The sequence below is a fragment of the Lepeophtheirus salmonis genome, chromosome 14, assembly GCF_016086655.4.
Source record: "Lepeophtheirus salmonis chromosome 14, UVic_Lsal_1.4, whole genome shotgun sequence".
In the NCBI taxonomy this organism is placed as follows: Eukaryota; Metazoa; Arthropoda; class Copepoda; order Siphonostomatoida; family Caligidae; genus Lepeophtheirus; species Lepeophtheirus salmonis.
The window spans coordinates 5,558,543-5,570,654 of NC_052144.2; positions in this window are offsets into that span (position 1 = coordinate 5,558,543).

The following is a 12,112-nucleotide window of genomic DNA, read 5'->3' on the forward strand; positions in this document are numbered from 1 at the left end:
TATTTCGGAGGTACATATGAGTAGTTTGTAATGAAAAAAAAGACCATAAGGAGAATGCGAGATATATGGTACACCTGAATTAAGACTCTTGCTAATATCAGCTGCCTGTTATATGATTTTAGGGGTAGAATATGAATTACTGCTTTAAAGAGGAGAACCGTCTATATTTAAAATAGCTTTAGTGCAGGGAAAATACTGTAATGATATTTCAAGTCATGTATATTTACTTTATTATGTATTTTTTGAACAATTTACACTAAAGATAGGTAATAATGGATACATCAGAGAGAAAAGTTAACACCCGCACGACCTGTTTAATAAATAAAAAAAAATAAAAAAGAGCCCACTCAACATCCGATTTTTATTTTGTAAATTTTAAAGGTGTTTTTCTTATTCCAAACTACTCATCACTAATCATGACTCAGAGGAGGAGTAGATTATTTTTGTAACACGATATGCCCCAGTTTGACGATTGAGTAAATATTTTTATATGTCCATACATATAACATATTTCGGACACGTAAATAGTGAGTTGATAATTATAATTAATTGTTTAATAAACTTGCACTTTGAGTGAATGATAGCCATTTTTTAAAAGATAAATGTAGGAGTGTTCTTGGATTGTCTCAAAACTACAAAACAAACACCATCAAGGGTTATCAAATAATTCCTTAGCATAATATTCTTCAAGATGTGTAAGAAGAATATCCTAGACCTAGAACAATTGGTTGGCCAGAGGGGGCATAATTCTTAAAATAGATGGTTCATACTTTCATGATGGCTCAGTGCCTTAGAGGAAGAGTAAATTGAGATGGATACATCTCATTTGGAGACGTGGTCCTCCGAATAGAAAGTATCAAATAGACATTTAACATAGACCTGCATTGGATTTACGACATGGTACTCCATATGAATATTATAGAATCTATTGTCAAAAAAAGATTCTCTGTGTTTGGAGCATGTTAGCCTGGAGCTCTCTGTAGGCAATAATTATTATAACAACGTTGAATCAACAGTCTTCTTTCATCTGCATGATGCATTAAAAAAAAATTAATGTAGGAGTATTTGTTAATATTTCACTTTCCACAGAGATGACAAAGGAAACTGAACCAGCAAATTAAAAAACAATATGCGTAGGTTTATTACTCGGGCGTTCCTAAAGAAGGAAATATACTACATGTAAATCAAAGTGGTGGAAGGGGAAGGTACGTTGCTTAGATTATGCATTTTGATTTCCAAAAATGAGTGATGTCATAAATATATTAGTCACTTAGAAATTAAAACAATAATATAACAACGTGAATTGAGAATTTATAGACCCCTTTCCCTCGGCAAAATCAACAGCAAAATTTGGCCTGTTACATGGGAAAGTCATCAGTGTATTCATCATCATCCGAATGTGCAGTGTCTTTTGGTTCCACTTTTGTGATCTCCTTTACGTTCCACCACATTGTCTCCATTGAGGTCCTCATTTGCTCCTACAATTGACTTCTCGTGTGAAACTCCATGTTTGTCGAGCAGAAAATTGGCTATTTGCGTAGGTTAGTTAATACCAAAAAATAGTTTTAAAAATATTATTGATTGACTAGTTAGGTTTTTTTTCTGGAAATATCAAAGGGATTAAATGCATCAGAAATGTGATTTTCTTATTATCCTGCATCCTGTGGACTCGAAGAAAAAAAATTGCTAAATTCACATCGGTAGAGTTTCTGTCCATGAGTAATTGTGTTTTTATGTCCCAAAAGTCCAATACGAGACATATACCTTTTATTACCGTAGGAGCAACAATACTCCTTGGAATATTTTTCTATTGTAGTTCGCCCCATATCCAAAAATTAGAACTCCAAATTCAATCCAGAGTAAAAAATTATCAGTGCCAGTTCTACGACTTCACTCGAATTCGAAATGTATTAAATTTCAAAAATGGACAACATATTATTCTGAATTTAATCACTTTTGTATTTAAAGGGATTTATTTTCCAAGAATGAAAATCTTGGTTTTTGCTTCATGAGTTCGTGTTAAAATTCAGTAATTAAATTTTTACTAGGCTGAATTCTAAGATAATGATTCTAAGAATATCCTCCCTTAAAATTCGGACTATTTAGGGAACATTTTTAAAAGGAAGACTAATAGAAGAATACTTGTTTTGTTTTTTGAAACTGGTAAAATAAACAATAAAAGAGATATTACGATGATTGTTTGGATATAAGTTTACATTGGAGTTCCCTTTAAGACACTGTAAAAAAGTTTGTTTGTTTTTAGTTTTGTTTTTTTTTAAACTAAAAAAAAAAAATTCACTTAATCACAAAAGAAAACAAACAAATAATAAATATTGTAACAGGATTCAGATAAAGTTACTATAAAAAAACTATAAAAATTGTTTAAAAAATAGACTAATTAATTACCACCAATTATTAATTACATTAATTAACCCACTATAAAAGTATTAACTTACTGCTAAACATCAAAAAAATGATTTCCAGTGTATTTGAGATCATGTTTGAACATGTAAAAATTGATGGTTATAAAAAATACATAGGTATTATGAATTGTTTTAGAGATTATAAACAGTTTATGACTCTAAAACATTGTCTGGACGTAGTAGCGTTCACATACCTAATATAATAAAAACTTTACTGCAAGACTATAATTTGAATAACATATGATAATTTACGGCAAAGTCAAAACGGTAACAAAAATGATACGATCATCAATCTAGTGTTAAAGATAGATTTTGATGCAATTTGTTTGTCATAGTTGAATCGTGCAAAACATGCAGCTCTTCGTCTGTTCTTTACTTCCGACTTATAATGACTTCAAACCCCTCATCCATCGCTTCCCAGATCTGCCTCAATTCCTAGTAGTCTTTGAATTTATTGATACGCGCTTTTCTTTGATGGCATGCATCACAGTAGAGTTATAAAGATATGACCTTAGACGAGTGTGAGGCTTATTGTAGCTACAACCTAAACTAGTACTAGATACAGAGTAGATTTTGTTCCCTTTATTTCTTGCATAGTTCATGGCAGATTATATATAATAAAACATCATCACAGCTAAGCATTTTTTAAATTGTCAGGGTTACCACGTTACTTTTTAATTTATTTTTCTTTATTTAACATACCGGGAGGCTATATAACTCTAATCACGGATTTGCTTTCTATGAAGTAAAGTCCAACAGGGAATTTGAAATGATTGTATTAGGTAGGATGAAGAGTTCAAAGCGTCACACATAGAACGCACTACTAAAATTAAATTGTATATTGGTTTTATTGTTAATATCAACATTCAAATGATAAGTGTGCCAGTTTGTCGGCTGTCAAACAATTGATTCATGAGATATTGCATTGTAAGTGAAGAAACTTTTGTTTATGTCAAAAAAATGTAGAAAAAAAATTTGATGTGTGAAATAAGCATTGCCTTTTGGTAAAAAAATACTGTTGAGGTCAATACTTGGCTTGATAAACATTATTTGAGCTCTACAATATCCAAATCAACGGTTAAAAAGGGGATAATCAAGTTTAAATGAGGTAAAATGTGTGTCGAAGACAATGCTTGCAGTGGACGTCCGAAAAAGGCCCTTAACGACCAAAAAGTAAAAAAAGTACACTGAAATATTTTGAATAATCGTAAAATGATAGCAAAGACTTTAGAGATATCAATATATCAGTATTTTCATTTGAGCATGCTATACTCTGCATTAGGGTTTTTGAAAAATGCTATATTTATTATTAAACCTGTGCTGGTTTATTGTGTTGCTTACTTAAACCTAAAATTTATATGAATACATGTAAAACTAAGTCAACCCTCAGCCCATGAAGGACTAATACAGTCTGTTTTCTCACATTTTGTTGATAAAAAGTATATTTGGATGAATAAACCACACCATGGTCGATTGCTTCTCTAAAGTTTTTTTTTTTTTTTTTTTTTTTGTGTCAATATATATATATCTTTTTTTACTCTTATTATTTTATTTTTTTTACTTTCTGGTATATATTTATATTTCTTTTAATGTTTTTCTTCCTTTTTTCTTATTTGGTTTGTTTCAATAAATCCTTTTATATGTTTGACCTAAATAAGTATTGAAAAGACTATAATTGTTAGAAAAGTAAAGCCTTTCAACAAGAGCTCTTTACTTTTTGACGATGTTTTTCAACCAATTGAATTGTTGCATGAAGGTGGTTTTCATTGTGAACAGCAGGAGCTTAGACAGTTATTAATTTAGTTGATCTTTCGGCATTGTCATTAGTAATATGGAGATTTGAAATAAATTCTTTTATATGATTAAAATTTAAATTTTTCCACTGAATTTTCTTTTAGCAACTATACTCCATACCCGATATTTTAATATTTCCCTTGACAGTGGACCTATCCAATCGGATAATTCAACATTTTCCCTCAGTTCGGAAAAGTTGGGTTTACTATATTGAAACCTCTCTTCAATTACAAAAGAAAACAGTTTTGAAGTCATTGATTTCTTGGTAGCATTGTCTACTTCAATACTGAATAAATTTAATACAACCAGCTCTTCTGTAAGGTATCATTTGTGTCTTAGAAATGCATAAGCAGTAGCAAAAGCGTCTTCCTGATCCAATTTTTTATAGTTTAATAACTGTGTGTAAAACAGTAAGGGGAGCTTCAGTTGGTAAAGGTGTTTTAGACCTTTAAGGTCAATAAACAACACTAGTGAAACAGACAAATCTTTATTAAGCTTCTTTTTTTTGGGTGGGGCACAACTTCTAAATCCCTTTGAAATTTACTTCTTGGCTTCATCGTAGGATTCTTCATTTGAAAATTCATTATTGTGTACTTAATCAAGACGAAGTTTTCCTTTTTCGAAACGTTGTTTTTCTTCTTTTCTTCTGTTTATTTTTCTTTTAATTATCTTTTCGGAGGCCTTATCTTTTGCTCCCAAATGTACATTTCCTCCTCCTCAGAGCATTTTTTTTCAAACTCAATATCTTCTTGATCTTCGTCTATTCATAGCATTTTTCAAAAATTTCCCACCATTTTGTTGAGTAACTTCTGATTTACTTTCCTTGTGTTTATTTAAAGCTTGCCATTCTTTGTAGCACTTGATAAGTTGCCTCTTGGCACAACCTTTTCTAACTCTCGGTATGTTGCACCTTTTCCAAAACAATTCGACTTCATCAATAACAATTCCAGGTTGTTTCACATCTTCACTTCTCTTGCCTGGTATTTGATAATAGTGTATGGAAACATATTTATATAATGAAAATATTACAAAAACTTGAACAACTTTTGGTATGTTGATGATTCCCTTACAGAAATAGGTTGGCCTAAATAAAGAATTTACTTATAGTTTTTAGTAGCAGGATTAACTTTTGTTTTAATGTACTTTAAAGTTTATATAAATAACTCAAACTAGTATATGTATGCAGAAAAAGCATAAACTAAATAAAAAGGAAATATAAAATATAAAGGAAAAGTTATTTAAAAACATTACAAAGTAAAATATTAATTTCTAGTTTTATCATAATGAAAATATAGGTCAAACAAAATAATAGTATGCATTATTCACTTAAATATAAAGCTTTATGTAGTGAAACGATACAATTTATAGGTATTTTCTCCTTCAAAATCAAGTAAATCTTTCAACCTCCAGGGCTGGGTGAATTTTTTAAGATATCTGCATGATTTTTGTTATGTTAGGTATGCATTGAAAAATCTTATGATCAAACAGAACAGATTTCATGATACCAAACCATTTTGTTTTTTGGGACATCTTAATATGCATTGATTACTCGAAAAGGGTCAAACCATCAATAGCGTTTATTACATAGCATTGTTGGAGCGTTCGAAGGATGATCTTAGGAAAAAATTACCCATGTTGATGAAGAAAACTATTATAGATTATACCACAAATTGCTTCCCGAGTCACCTTATTATCCAAACATTGCCCATGGTAACTTTTTCTTATTTGCAGATCTCAAAAGAATATGTACCTGAAACAAATTCAGAAGTAATGAAGAGATAATCGACGAAACTGAGCTCTATTTTGAGAATAAAGGTCATTCCCACTATAAAAATGGTCTCGGAAAATAATATGATCACTATAATTTTTGTATCGCCCTCGAAGGTAATGAATAAATAAATCAAACTTTTCAAAATAAATGTGTTTTACTATGGTTGTCTAAGAACTTTTCAGCCAACCTGTTTTATAGTTACTTGTTGAAGAGGCTAAAAAACTGATGTCAATTATAATAATTTATGTATTTTAATTTATTATTAGGTATCATGTTAAAATACTATTTAGTGATCCACATAGGCTTCTTTTGAATGTAAGTGTCAGACTTTTATACCATTTTCTTTATTGATTATTTAGGACTCACTTTTTTATCAATACTAATCCAATCCCCTAAAACAGGAATGTGCAACATTTGTTAATATAATGCGCTACATTACTACTTGAAATATTTTAATCGGCCACAGAAACTATGAAATTATATTTCATGAAAAATTATAAATTTATAAAAAAAAACTATTAAATACTGGCCAATATGGCAACCATATCATGAGCGTCTGCAAGGGGGGGGGAGGTCTAGATTTAAAGGGTTTGAAAAAATTAAATCTGTGCTAAAAACTTCTCAATTTTCTCATTCATATTTGTTCATCGAGCGATGATTGTTCAAAAATTCCTTAATTTTGGAAATATTTTTTTAATGTTTGTATGTATTATGCGCGATTTGCACGTTTTATAATATTGTGATAATTTTGCTAAGAAAATACTACTTGAAGTGCAAATCAGAAGTGGTTCGGACTTTAACCTTAAACAGGCCTTAATGTAGCCCGTATACCAGAGTTGGGCCATCCCTACTTTATAAGAATAACGTATTTAAAAAGGTATCGTTCATTTAAATCGGCTTTATGGTGCATTGTCGAACAGATTCCAGTTTATACTTTTGTACCTCCTTGGCAATCCTTCTTTTTATAGCTTGTTTGTTTCTAAAGATTGTAATACCTTTTTTGCCTTGATTGAGATGTAAATCTACTATGCGTTTGTTTTGCAAAACTGAATTATGATTTTTTTTCCTAAGTGATCATGAATTTAATCTTAAAGATGTTTTCAAAGTTGTTATTATATTAAAAAGGTCACATTTTATACAACTCCTGTTATATTATGCTATGAACTAAATGATTTATGTGTATTCATAAAAAATTGAAAAATATGACAAAAGTACGTGGTATGGATAAGTACCCATACCATGAATGGTAATGAATCTGATGAAAGATAAAATCTTTAAATGAATGATTTTGTGTAAAGTATTAACAATGAAACAGTCTACTTAAACACTTATCCCACTTTTATGTCTATAAAATGAACAAACACTCCAAACTTAAAAATATCCTTGTAATTTATTGTTTGTGTATAATTTTTTTTTTCCTACACCTTCTTAGGTAGTTATTATTTCATCAAATACTTCCTGCATTCCATGTATACCTATATATTTTGGTATGGAACATCATTAGATAGTGTTTTGAGTTATCTAACACAGTGGTTCTAAAATAGGGGTACCGCTTGGGGTACATGTGGGCATTCCAAGGGGTACTTGATCTCAGATCTGACTCTATCACAATTTATCGGGGAAAAAGAGAATGAATAGAAGAAGAATAAGTAATGTTGAAAATTCTGTGTATTTTTTAGCCTTCCCCTTTTTTGGAATTGGCAATCTGAAAAATGAATTTTTGCCTATTACTCAGCTGTTGTCATTATTATTTAACTTTAAAATTTAAAGGAACTTTATTTCTGTTATTTTTAAAACCTGAATGAACATTCGTGTGTCCTCATAAAAGTCGGAGAGTAACCTCGAAGATTTGTTGTGGAGTTATAATGGTATGTCCTTGTTGGACAATTAAAGATCAACATCGGGGAAGTTTTTCCCAATATCGTTGTTTATTTGCTTATCACCCACCTCTCTTGTAAGAGCAAATTGTAGCTGATTTAATAAAACATCATGACGTCTATCCTGCTTTCCTCCAAACATTATTTAAATTGTCAGGGGTATTATATTGATTTTTGTATATATATATGACTAAAACATGTATTTCATTACTTGTTGTGAGTATCACTCATATTTACGTGTTCAAAGTTTAATCAAACAAACAGTGTTGACATAGTATTTTACGTCATTTTTTATTCAATCAGAAATACTTGGCTCTGATTGGGGGATACTTTGATGAAAAATTATTGTATATGTGATACATCAATGAAAAACGCTTGAGAATCCCTGATCTAATCTAACGATGAATAGGAATAAGGGAATAGGAGATCTCGCTGTCTTAGAATATCAATGATCACGTTTAGTATGTAGTGCAGTCCACACCACACACTTGTGGTGTAGAACATAGTACCACAAGTTTTTTCTAATGTAGACATTTTAGAAGTTTTTATATTACAATATTATTTGTAAAATAACATAATACTACCAAGTCCTCTGTATTCCCCATATCAAACACCATGTGAACGGCCGTGAAATGCAAATCTTATCTTATGCAAAGACACATTAATTAGTTTTTAGTTATTCTGCACTTTTAAAAAATTAATAAAAAATGCCAGTATATAATCTTTCACGGCCCAATAGTTGATACCCCTGATCTAGAATAATAATTATAAAAGCAAATGTTTTTGTTTTGTATCCCTAAATATTCCACTTTTAGTGGTCATTTTAAAATTGGGACCGGTAATTCCATTCATAGTAAGATGAGCTCGATATAGACTGAATTTTGTCCTTATAATCGATATATGTAGACTGAATTTTGTCCTTATAATCGATATATGTAGACTGAATTTTGTCCTTATAATTGATATAGACCAAATTAATTTGTTCCACTAAGAACAATAACTGTCTTATACCGTTGTTAGACTTTCAGACCGAAAACCGAGTTTAAACATAAATTTTAAGTATAATTACCAAATGATGATACAAAAAAAATGTAAAACTGTTTTTTAAGGGTATATATGATGATAAATAACACCTTATTTTTTTTTTTAATATCTTTAAAAGTGAAGGTCTTAATACTGAATAAGTAGAATGAATGTTAACTATTATTTCCAAAATAAATAAAAAATCTTGCCAAATGTTGAACGTGTTATATTATTGTTCTGATATTTCGTTGTTAATGTTTTTGAAATCAAGATATCGATGACTATGTTTTATTTTTGCTAGGAAGATTTTACTAAAACCAATATGCACTAATAACTCCTCACTCGACCTTGTTTGCGATATGTAACTACTACAGTTTTTCACTCTGGATCCTGTTTTTCTAGAATTTCTGGCGGTTTCTCTGAGTATTATAACGAGTTTTCATATCCAGCATTTAATTATGTCATGGCTTCCTTTAATTCTATGTGACTAATTAAACTTAGTGTTAAATACTATTTATTTTAAAATAACTTTTCTACGATTAACGCTTTGCTAAAGATGCAGTTTCAGTGAACGTCCACAGGATTCTATTTTTGGAGGGAAAGGGATTGATTTTTAAATTTTTGTAAAAAATTAAAAATTAGCTTAATATTTAATTTGAAGCAATTACCTTTTTCTTTTGAGAATGGAATCCTTAAAAAAAATGTATCCTCAATTTGTCATAAAAAACTTTAGTTCATGGCAATAATTTTTCAAATTCCTTAATTGGGAGGGGGCTCCAGGACCTGCGACCCCCCCTCCCCCAAACTCTGCCGACACCCGTGGGTATATGTAGGAACATATGTAGGGTATAACATATTTTCTTAAATATATGTTGCAAGTCGGAGCAGGTTAGATATTCAAAAATTGAAACTTGCTGGCCATAAACAAACATCTCGGCGCACAATTAGGGATAATGTCAAAAATGAAAATTTAGAATATTGTGTCATTTTCATTCTTAAAATATTGCATTTTTTTTGTGGACTATTGGTCGAAATTTTTGGTTCAAACTGACATTTCGCCAGAAAATCAAATCGTTGGTTTGGGCGAAAAATGATAACTAATGAAATTACTATTTTATTTGTTTATGTAAACTTTCCATTTTTCAGATATGACACTAATTCTTTTTTTTTTTCGTTCAATGCAAATTTCATCGAAAAAATTGATGTAGGATTAAATATCTGACCAAAACCTATTGTTAACATTACTTCTTAAGTCCCAAACTTCTTTTTCACCCAATATTTGTTTTGGGAAACAATTTCTTCTTACAAAATTAGTAACTTCAATTTGGTCCAAAATTTGCAATTTCGAGGAAGAATATCAACAATAATAAGCTTGCTTTCGGGCATTCAAAAAAAAAAAAAAAATATGATATTGAAGCTCGTTTTTGGGCACACAAATTAAAACAATAATAAAAATCGCTTTCAATGACATAAATAATAAAACCGTATTAGAGGAGTGCTTTAAATGTTATTTACAATTATAAATCCAAAACAATGAATAATGATGGAGCACACGAATTATAATAATTATAAAGCTCGCTTCCATGACCAAAATAATAAAATAGATTCAGAAGAGTACTTTAAAAGTGATTCCAATTAGAAATCCAAAAAAAATGAATAATGATGGAGGAGAAATGCAATATTGGAAAAATGCTTAAGGAGTAGTGTCATAAATTGGACTTCAGTAGAACTAAAGGGATGCTCAGCATCACACATCTTCATCCAAACGTTCGTGAGGAGTTGTTGTGGAGAGCTGGTTTGGTGAAGACTTGAGAAAACATCAACACAATCTGCAAACGTCACAAATATTTCTTTGGTAATAACTACGTGAAGAAACAGAAAAAATGTTGTGATGTATTGTCCAAGCCCAAACGAAAAGTTGCTGGTGACCTTTTGATCTCGCTGGAAATGGCGCTATTGTTGAAAAAAAAAAGGTTACAACGTCGTGCCAGGACAAAAATTATGTCATACATGCATCAAACATTTCAAAACGATCACACAGCGCACATAAATGTATGCTACAGCTTTAGAAACAGAAGAAGACTTAGATTTTGTCATTTGTGAAACACCAAGTAGGAAGGTCAATCAATCTATCTCTAGAGCCCGCTGGTGTATCTCCTATCCACTTACATGCCATCCCACAACATGTTCGACTATTGGAAGCAAAAGTGAAATTTTCCAAAGTAGTGGAACTAATATCTCTGCTGCGTACCAAATCGATGATCTGGATTTTCCTTCCACTTACAGTGACACAACAGTTGATCAAGACAGTATTCCGAAAGCTGTAGAACTTGATCGTTTGTTCAATGCAATAAAAGAAAAGTTGAGTACAGCTTCTTACTGCACTTTTCATCCTATTGTCATCTATGAACTTGCCGATGAAGGAAATCTGAAACATGATTCTTTGTGCTTTGTCTCCAACGATAATACACACATAACGGCATTTGTATACAAAGTACAGACGATGATGACACAGTACATTAAAAAGACACATACCCCAAATCAGCAATTTTCAGTACTTTACTGATGGTTGTGCAGGCAGTACAAAAATAACTAAACTTCATCAACCTTTGTCACCACAAGTAGAACTTTGCGATTGAAGCTCTCTGGACCTTCTTTGCTACCAATCTTGGTAAATCCCCTCTTGACAAAATTGGAGGATTTGTGAAGAGACAAGTAGCTAAGAGGAGTCTTCAGAGGCCACTCAAGAATGAGATTCTGGATTACAAGTCTGTTATGGAGTTTGTAGGGAAAACATATGTTTCTTTGACATCAGTGATGAGCGATCTGTAAAAGTCTCGTTGAACGTTTTAACCTTGGTAGATCTGTCTTAAAAACACGAAGCAATCATCATTTTGTGCCAACATTAACTTCCACCATCACTCACTATCTGATCAGTGAAGATACAAAGTTTCAACTGCACCCCCGAAGCAAGCGTCATCAAACCAACTGTTGCATCGTATATCGCATGTATATACGACACTCACTGGTGGGTTGGAATGGTAGAGTGTTAGTGAGGAACAGGGGGATTTTGAAGGGAAATTCCTCCCTCCACATGGTCTGAGAATATTGTTTCATTGGTCAACAAGTGTCGGCAAATGCTTTGTTCCATGTACCAATATTATATCCTCAATTTCCCCTCCTACCATATCTACTGTCACTGCCCGTTACTACAAGATGTCTGA